We start from the raw sequence: 10,762 nt of genomic DNA, 5'->3' as shown, positions 1-10,762 counted from the left end.
AGTACTGAAGTCTACATAGGAACATGAAAACCCAAGCACTTTAGAATGCGAAATCTCAACCCTGATCCTACCTAGTTCCCATAATTCATGCTTCTACAAGCAATCCAAGAAGCTGATTCTAGGAGCTTCTATTTCCACATACCACTTTCTCTCAATTCACACACCAATTTTCTTCCGGAAATCAATTTCCAAATGAAACTAAATGGTTTCGAACCATATAATTTTGTTCAGAAGTTGATATCCGAACCAAAAAAGTGTATGCACTGAAAAAAATTAGTGTGTGGAAATAGAAGCTCTCCCAATTTCATGGGTAGAAGCTTGCCCGGTTGGATTCAAGCCTCCAGATCTGGTTAAAGCAAATAAATACAAAGCTAGCTCCATAAAGTAAAAATAAATAAATATTTTTGATCCACAATTGATTTTTGCTACTCAGGGACTTCCATGCAAATAGATAGAGTAAGCAAATTACCTTGATATTAAATTGGCCATGGATTGTCTATAGCTTGCCAGTTGTATCATTTGCTGAAGTTCCTCGTACCTTCTATAAATTAGGAAGCAACAAATCCATGATCGTGCCGAAAAAGATGGAAAAAGAATAGAAAACACATACCTTGAAACATATAAGTAATTAGACACTTTTTTCCATGAGACCATTTGACGATTCCTTTTTCTCTCTCCAAATTGCCAGTACTTCATCAGTTTGGAACCATTGTGTGAATGTTGATTCCTCCAGCGGAGAGGACATCCCATTAGCATAAGCTAGGAGACCAGTATACGCAATCATTGCCCCATTGTCGATACATTACCTGCCATCAGTTGCAAATAACCTTTCACCCCTCTCGGAGCACATGATTCTCATCATCTCTTACAAGTGCTCATTGCAGCCCACACCACCAACAATGAGAACATCTTTTCTGTCAGTGTGCCATTGCCCGTTCTGTAATCTCCACAAGCATCAAAAACACAGTTTCCTAAAACAATTTAAATTGAATGCAGAAATTGAGCCACAACTAGATCGTGTAAATATTTAACTAATACTTGCAATTTACAAGAAACAGCCATACCAAATTACTAACTACATAACCTTTTTATCACCACAAAATATGTATTTTTTTTTTTAAATATTGGAAGCATTCCAACTGATTACCTGAAGGGAATAACACAAATCTGCAGAGGTGCATTCATTATTTTTTAGCTTTTCCTTAGCAGTAGCTTCAAGATAACTCAATATTCCACTAAATGAAACATCCATTCCTTTGACAACATAGGGAATGTCTATAAACTTTTCTACTTTCTTCACGGGCTGATGAAGAAGGGAAAAAATAACAAACGCAAATCAAGGAGAAAACATTTATTTATTGCATCAGTTAAAAATAAAAGAAGAAATTTAAGAAGGAAGAAGATGATGGAATAGAGAAGAACCACGTTAGGAGGCACAAAACCTAATCAAAAAATAGTTTGTCCTCTCTAACTAGGTATATTTATATTAATAAGTGATAAGTAGAAAATTACACAACTACCCTTCATCTAACCTTAACACTTCCCCCTCAAGTTGGTGCATAGATATCTTTCATACCCAACTTGCACACAATGAGATGAAAAACCTTACTACCTAACCCTTTAGTAAATATATCAGCCAACTAACTGTTCTGTTGATTGCACAAAAGGCATACAAATCACTCCACTACTGATTTTCTCCTTGATAAAATGCCTGTCAATGTCAATGTGCTTTGTTCTATCATGCCGAATTGGATTATGAGCAATGTTAATAGCAGTCTTATTGTCACAATACAATCTCATTGACCCACTACTTAACAATCCCAAGTCTGCCAGTAAAACTTGAAGCCAAATAAGGTCACAAATGCCATTAGCCATGACTTAATATTCTGCTTCTGCACTCGATTTGGCTACAACTGCTTGCTTGTTGTTATGCCAAGTCACTAGATTTCCCCCCATAAAGGTACAATAACCTAAAGTAGATCTCCCGTCATCAACTGCAGCAGCCCAACCTGCATCAATGAAGGCCTCCAGCCTTAAGTGATGATGATTAGAGAACAAGAACCCTTTTCCTAGCACTAATTTCAGATACCTTAAGATCCGATTAACTGCATCCAAATGACCTGTTCGTGGATCATGCATAAATTGGCTTACTACACGTACAGTGTATGCAATATCAGGCCTAGTATGGGAAAGGTATATTAATCTCCCTACAAGTCTCTGATATCTTCCCTTGTCAACACAATCTCTATCACTATTGCTAAGTCTGTGATTGGCCCCAATAGGGGAATCTGCCGATCTACATCCTAACATCCCTACTTCCTTAAGTAGATCTAAGATGTACTTTCTTTGAGAGATAAATATGCCCTTGTCAGATCTAGCAATCTCAATCCCAAGAAAGTACCATAAAGGCCTAAGGTCTTTAATTTTAAATTCCTTGAAAAGTCAAGCTTTGATTTCAGACATCTCCTCTATATCATTCCTAGTCATAACTATGTAATCCACATAGACAATAAGTATAGCAATCTTATTAGCCCGTTGTTTGATGAACATAGTATGATCTGCATGACTCTGCTTGTAACCAAATCTAATCATCTCCTTTAGAAATCTACCAAACCAGGCTCTAAGAGATAGTTTCAAACCATATAGTGTTTTCTTTAACCAACAGACCTTCCTAGTAGTAGCTGGAGAGGAAAAACCAAGAGGAACATCCATATACACTTCTTCTTCCAAATCACCATGGAGAAAAGCATTCTTTACATCCAATTGTTATAATGGCCACCCCAGATTTGCCGCACAGAAAAGCAAGACACAGATAGAATTCATCTTAGCCACCGGAACAAAGGTTTCTTGATAGTCAATGTTGTAAGTCTGAGTGAACCCTTTAGCAACTAGTCTCACCTTATATCTCTCAATGGTTCCATCTGCTCATTGTTTAATGGCGAACACCCATTTGCAACCCACAGGCCTTTTCCCGATGGTAGAGAAACTAACTCACAAGTGTCATTCTTACTCAAAGCTCTCATCTCTTTTGCCGTAGCTTCTTTCCACTTAGGATCATTAAGTGCTTCCTTCCAACCCTGTGGAATAGATACAAAGGACAAAGACGAAACAAATGCACAATATGATGGAAATAAGAAGTTATAGGATACAAAATTAGATATAGAATGTTGAGTACAAGTTCTAATTCCTTTCCTAATAGCAATAGGAAGATTAAGATCATCAATGGGAATGGGAGTAGTGACCAAGGACTCCTTACCTGAAGGATCCACAAATGGAATAGTAACTGGATTCGAAAATGGCGTTGGGCATCGAAGCACATGAAATGGCTGTTCTTTTTGTCACCGAGTGTACATCTTGAGATCTGGTCTATCCAACCTACTAGACTCCCCTGAATACGTTCAATTTGTACCTCTCCACTAGACTCCCCCTGAATATGTTCAGTGTGCACCCTCCCTCACTACAAATGATAGAGAAAAAAGGATCAGATGGATAAAAAGAAACAATCTCTTCTGTAGAAGCCTCCTTCTGAAGAGATTGACCTTGACCTAAAAAAAGGACTCGGACTCACAAAAGGTAACATCCATAGTAACTTAGAATTTACGAGAATAAGGATCATAACACTTATAGCCTTTCTGGGTGGAGGAATAACCAAGGAAAACATAGTGCACAGCCTTGGGATCTTATTTGCTCTGAGTGGGGCAGGAGAAATGAACAAAATAGACATAACCAAACACTTTAGGAGGAAGAGAGATGGGAGACACAAAAGGGTAAGGGAGAAGGATCAAAAGGGTGCTGAAACTAAAGAACACTAGAAGGCATGCGGTTAATAAAATAAGTAGCAATAAGAACTGCATCACCCCAGAATGATTTGGGAACTTGCATCGTGAGCATAAAAACATGAGCAACCTCAAAAAGATGATAGTTTTTCCATTCAGCAACACCATTCTGGTTAGGAGTATAGACACAACTGGTTTGATAAAGGATACCATGTTCTTCAAGATACGCACGAAAGTCACCATCAATATATTCAGTGCCATTGTCACTCCGAAGGACTTTAATGGGAGTGGCAAACTGAGTATGGACCATCTTATGGAATGTTTTAAAACAAGAGAAAACTTCACTCTTGGTACGAAGCATGTAAATCTAAGTGACACGAAAATAACAATCAATAAAAGTGACAAACCAACGATAGCCAAACACAAACATAACACAAGAGTGACCCCATACATCAAAATGAATAACCATAAAGGGAAATAAACTTCTTTTATTAATTAGAGGATAACAAGAACATTTATGCTTGGAAAACTCACAAACGTCACAATGAAAATTATTCCTATCACAATGCTTTACTAAACTAGAGAGAAGTTTTCCTAAAACAAAAATGGGGGGATGCCCTAAACGTCGATGCCATTGATGTAAAAAAATGAGGCCAGGAGTGCCGGTAGTCTGAAAAGCTTGTCTAGCGGCGGAAGATTCAGCATCCAAAACATACAGGCCCTCATGTGCCTTACCACTACCAATCATTCTTCCCGTATCCAGTTCCTGAAAGACACAATGAGAAGGATAAAAAGTTATGGAACAATTTAAAGAAGTGGTAAGACGACTAACAGAGAGCAAGTTAGGAGAGAAATATGGGACATGTAAAACTGGTGATAGAGAAACAGAAGAAGAACAATGAATAGAGCCCTATCCCAGAGACAAAAGATAAAGACCCATCTACAACTCTCACTTTATCCTTGCTGGAACAAGGGGAGTAAGAGTGGAAAAGATTAGACAAACCTGTCATATGATCAGTAGCACCAGAGTCAATAATCCAAGAAGATGATGAGACAACACTCAGGGCACGCGAAGGAATACCTGTGGAAGCAAAGTTAGAGGAAGGGGGATCAGGAGCAATGGCAGGAGAAGAATCAAGCCGAGCCATCAGACGTCGGAGAGTATGTAACTCATCTTGGAAAAGTGCTGCAGGATCACTCGAAGTGTTAGGAGATGACTCCGAGAGATGTAAATGAGAACGAACAGTACCACCATGAGAACCACGACCACCACATCGTCCTCAAGTAGGACGACCATGCAACTTTCAATAATGGTCCCAATCATGACATTCTTTCCCCTAATAATCACAAATGATCTGATCATTAAAGAAGCCTTTGCCTCCAGACTTGGACGGACCAACTTTTTCAACTGTAGGAGCAAAAAAGACGGCTATAGCAAAGCAGTCTTAAAGAGGCTGATGAACCATAGCACTCTACCTACTTTCTTCCTGCAAAACATAAGCATAGGCCTCATGCACAATAGGAAACGGATCACGACCAAGGATCTAAACACGAATTGAATCATATTCTATGTTGAGACCAGCAAGGAAGTCATACACACACTCTTTGGACACCATCTGCTGAAACATAGTTACATCTTGGGAACACACAGCCTGGAAATTTTGATAATCGTCAAGTTCCTGCCACAAACTACTCAACTCTAAATAATACTCAGCGAGAGATCTATTTTTCTGATCAAAACCCCGAATCTTTTTCTGTAGTTCATAGGCCTAAGCATCATTACCGCGGCGGGAATACATCCAATTTGCAGCAATCCAAATCTCATGAGCAGTGTCCATCAAAACAAAAGACCAACTAATATTATAATGAATAGAATTGAGTAACCAGGTCATAACTAGGGCATTCTCCTTATTCCATTTGTCACGTGTTGGTCCATCCTTCGTGGGAGCCTGAGTAATGCCTTTGATGTATCCCAACAAGCCACGAGCAATAATAGCCAACTGAAAGAAACGGGACCATACTAAGTAATTGGTGTCATCTAACTTAATAGAAGTAAGTCGGAGAGAAGAGTAATCACCAAGTATCACACTAGGACCTAAACTCTTAGTCTCATTGTTGGCAGGAATGACACCTGCAGCAGCCATTAGTTAAGACCACACAACCAAATGAAAGTTGAGATGAAGAGAGAACAAACCTCTGTTTGGAAGTATAAATCTCACCAAGGACAAAACCAGGAAGCACCAGAAACAAGCCTAAACAACAGCAGGAATAGCCCAATAGCACCCGAATGAACCAAAATGACCAACAACAACCAAAAAATACCCCATAAATGAAAATTAAAGCCAAGGAAGGCTCTAAATAGCCTAGCTAGCTCCTAGAGAAGGGAGCCCAAGCCTTGAATCAAGCAAAAATAGGCTAGAATTGCAATTTTGAAAAAATGATTCATTATTCTCAAAAATAAAGAAAAAATCAAAAAATAGGCAAAGAAGATCGCAAAAAAATTAAAAAAAAAATTGGGCAATCCCCAGCCCTAGTCGAGCATGCTGGGAATATATATATATATATATATATATTACATTATTGAACAGTGAAATGATGAACCAGGAAGATGGAAGAACACAGAAATTGTGTACTGCTCTGATACCAAGTTAAAAATAAAAGAAGAAATTTAAGAAAGAAGGGAAAATATGATAAAACAGAGAAGAACCACGTTAGGAGGCACAAACCTAATCAAAAATTAGTTTGTCCTCTCTAACTAGGTATATTTATATTAATAAGTGATAAGTAGACAATTACACAACTACCCTTCATCTAATCTTAACATCATCATTTCAAGAACACTCTGTTTGTGAAAAAATAGCATATAACAGCATGATAGGATCTAAAGGCCATCTAAGAAAATTTTAGAATATCTCCAAAACGAAAAATAAGCATAAACTAGCAAACCAAAGTCCCGGAGAGAACCTTCATAAATGAGAGGTGTAATGAATCTCAAAGACATAATCTCAACTTACCCAAAAACTCTAAAATTACATATCAATCATGTAACATCAACGCAGTGCTTTGCTAAAATATAGAAAAATAAAAACAGAGAGATGCAGATATAATAAAAGACAGCAGTTAAACATATTTTTGAAAAATGATAATAAGAACTAATCAAATAAGATGAATGTAGACTAAATATATAGGAGAAACATTAAAAAAAAACCACAGATAAAGCTTCTATTACCTTTATCGAACAAGAACTAACAATTAATTGAACCTTGCACTAAATTCACCAATAGCTACTACTCACTGACCAAACTCACAATAGAACAAGAAGCACAAAAGTTGAATTGTATATAAAATAATATAATAATAGAACTCAACCCAAAAAAGCATGCATCCTAACCATTTCAGGTAGGTTTCATCTTTAGCCTTCATTCAACTCCATTTAGAGACATATCCTCTCATAAATCCTTGACAACTATTTCTTTCCCATAGCCCCAGCTGATGTTCATTTTGGCCTTCCTCTTATTCTTTTAGCAACTTAAATTTAATTCTTCCTTTGGGAGGAGTGGCAGAAAACTGATAGGAAGGATTATATACAAAGGAAAGAAAAGAAACGGAGGGAAAGATTATCTATTTGGCTAAACAGGAAGGAAAGAAAATGAAATAAATACTACTAACCGCTTCTTTTATAATTTTCTCTTACAAATGAAGAGAAGGGTGGTATATAGCTGACTACAATGGCCTAACAACCCCCAAATTTCCACCTTCAATGCAGTTGAATAGGAAGTACATCATAAAATTTATTCTTTAATGGTTAAGAAAATTATCAAAGAGTCTCAAAGCCTCATTTGTAGTTGTCTTTGTGTGTGTGTTTTGTCTCTTGAGAAGGCAGCGAGGAGAGGATACCAAAATCAACCTATACATGCAAAGATCAGAAAAAAGCATGCCATAACCAAAACTTTTCCCAGTACAGTGCAGGCTAGACAAGTGAAGGTCTCATACAAGTATTGATCTCAAACACAATCTAAGAAGCATAGACACTTCTAAAAAGGTGGCGTATCCATGTCATGTCCATATTGGACACCAACACTCGTTGGACACTAACACTCGTTGGACACTTCCCGACACGTGTCCGACACTCGTCAAAAAAAATAGATCTAGACACTCTTTGAACACTTGGAGGACACACATGTGCATTTCTTAAACACACATGTCCACCAATTATACACACCTAAAACTAATTATAGGTTTGACCTAAATAATTTAGGATACAATAATAAAAGAAAAAAATATATAAATTTATAAAATAAGTGTTCTATTACATTTTTTATTATCTTTGAATGATATATTCATATATATGACATATAATAAATATATAAACTTATATATTTCGTGTGTGTCTCCCACATGTCGTGTCCTACATTTTTTGAAAATTAACGTGTCGGCATGTCCATGTATATTTGTGCCTTGTCACATGTCTGTGTTCGTGCTTGTTAGAACACAAAGCAAAACTAAATTATAGTAAGAAATAAAGTTTTCTCAACCAATCGACAGAGAATAGATCTATAAAAATAAATAAATAAATAAATAAAACCCGCAAACTTCTATAGTTAAACAAGTAAAACAACAAATAGCAGCTCAATTTATTTTTTTGTCTTCCTCAAGTTTGAAGACATTTCAACACAATAACCTACAAAAGATATATGGTCAGTCTCTGTGTCAAGCTACCACTAATATAGGTGAAGGAAACTTGCTTCCAATTGCATACCTCCTCAATGTTGTACCCAGGGTTTGGATCATTACATAGAGTTAGAACCATCACAAACCGGTCCAAGCAATTCCCACAAACAATATCTATAGTCTCACCAAAAATCCGATACCGCCCCTCACTATATGTAATCACCCGTGTGTTCCCACCACTTACATATAGCACAACAGGGTCATTGCTCCAGTGACAACCTTTCCCATTTCAATATGAGCAACACAATGATTTACCTCAACAACAGTGGCAACCTGAACAACAACAGTGGCAACTTGTAATAGTGCACCCATGCCTGGTCCTTTAGTGTAACAAAGACAGTCAATGTCATTTGGGGTTATTTGCACAATCTTGAGAGCAGATTTGATAAGCGGCAAGATGTGTTGGAGATGGTGTTGGGCAGTTTCTCAGGGAAGGAATCCCTGCCTTGGAGGGGTAACAGAGGTGTGTCTTGGGTTTGATAAAATTAAGCCATCAAGGGTCACAACCCCAACACCATCTTATTGGCTGACCCCTCAAACCCTAGATCTATCATCTTTTTCATCTTTAAGAATAATATATGTCGGACTCAAATCCAACAATGTCTTCAAATTAGGTTGATGACTTCAACTGAAATTATATATTCCTATTATCTGGGGAAAAAAATACATAGTTAAGAGACTCCGCCACAACTAGATATATCTACTAATGCATCGTGTGTTGCACGATTGGAGGTACCAATAGTGATTACAAAGTTGTAACATGAACGTAGACAATAATAGCATTGTAGTGGAAAAAAATAAAATGGGCTCAATGTTGGAAATAAATTGAATCAAAAGTAAGGCGAAATGAGGCTTTTGTTGAGATGATTTCTTAGAAAAGGTTGAACTTCAATTTGTCAACAACAATTGTCAATTAAAAGATTGAAATGTTTTTTTTTTCCTTATTTTGATGAGGACTCCATTTTTGGAGTCAAATGAATGGTTTTATTTAAACTCAAACCCATTTCTCCAATTTAAAAATACTATACCTTGCTTTATTTTATGTTTTATTTATTAGATCGACTCCAAAATAGTAAATGAAAATTTTAGACTATCTCATATAGAAAACTAATGATGTTCTTCCTTCTGGCGAAGGATGGGTCAGATTGATCCACACTTCCAACGGATCTACTGCCTTGGAAGCCCGCGAAGTGTGCCTGCAAAATGGTCCAAAGGAGGAGGCAATCCTTCGGCGGACGCTCCGATGATCAAGTTAGGTGTAGAACTGATTGATTAGGGAGAGTAAGAGATGGTGAAAAACTTAACTTTTAACGTGTCTCAAAAGCTTCCTTATATCCTTTGCTCATCATTTCCTTGTCCACTCTAAGCTGTCTTGTTAGCCGAAAGTCTATAGCATAGTTGACATCGTTCATGGTGATTCTGCCACTCCGACGTGAGGGTTCTTGCCGCATTTAATGCTACAGCAGCCTCATTAGATGACTGATGTGGGTGCAATAACTTCACAGGATCTTTGTTTGCTTATGTGGCTATTTCCCTACTTGACGGGTGCTTGAATGCCAGTGGTCCTGGCCCAGCACTGGCTTCTCAAAGTTACAGGGCTTTTAGCACCTGGGCTATGGGTTGGACCTCACTATGAGCGGGGCCTTCTTGGGTGCCCATCAGTAAGAAAGGTGCCCATTAGTATCAGTAGTCCCCCATTCCCAAGTGCAACTTTAGTCCAACGAAGGGAATAAGAAATAAAAGAGTAGTCCCCCAAGACACCAAAGAGATCTTGTGGCCAAACGAGGGAGAGGGTCGACTGGTGTGGTGGCCAACCGCAAAGGAAAGAACCTGATCGACTGGCAAAGTTGGCCGATCAATGAAGAAGGTGATCGACAGAGGTAGTAGCCGACCGTTGGAGAGGGTGGCCGACCGGCGAGGAGAATGACCGACCAAGGAGGAAGTTGGCCAACCAAAGTGGTAGCCGACTGCGGAGGGAGGTAGCCGACTGCGGAGGGAGGTAGCCGACTGCGGAGGGAGGTAGCCGACTGCGGAGGGAGGTGGCTGACCGACGAAGAAGGTGGCCAACCGAAGTGGTGGACGACCGCTAAGGAAGGTGGCCAACCGACCGAGGCGGTAGCTAACCGCGGAGAAAGGTGGCCGACCTAGGTGGTGGCCAACTGCTGAGAGGGTGGCCGATCGACGAGGAAGGTGATCAACCAATGTGGTGGCTGACCATTGAGGAAGGGAACTGACTAGAAAAGGCATTAATAGCG

The 10,762-nt window shown here is 38.6% G+C and overlaps 1 pseudogene; it reads right to left on the bottom strand.

The window, feature by feature from the left end:
- Positions 1-628: 628 nt before the first annotated feature.
- On the bottom strand, positions 629-9,070 carry LOC114310038 (uncharacterized; annotated as a pseudogene).
- Positions 9,071-10,762: the final 1,692 nt, after the last annotated feature.

The sequence above is a fragment of the Camellia sinensis genome, chromosome 6 (genome assembly GCF_055761805.1).
Source record: "Camellia sinensis isolate YWXY chromosome 6, ASM5576180v1, whole genome shotgun sequence".
NCBI lineage: Eukaryota > Viridiplantae > Streptophyta > Magnoliopsida > Ericales > Theaceae > Camellia > Camellia sinensis.
This window is presented reverse-complemented; position numbering and strand designations above follow the sequence as displayed.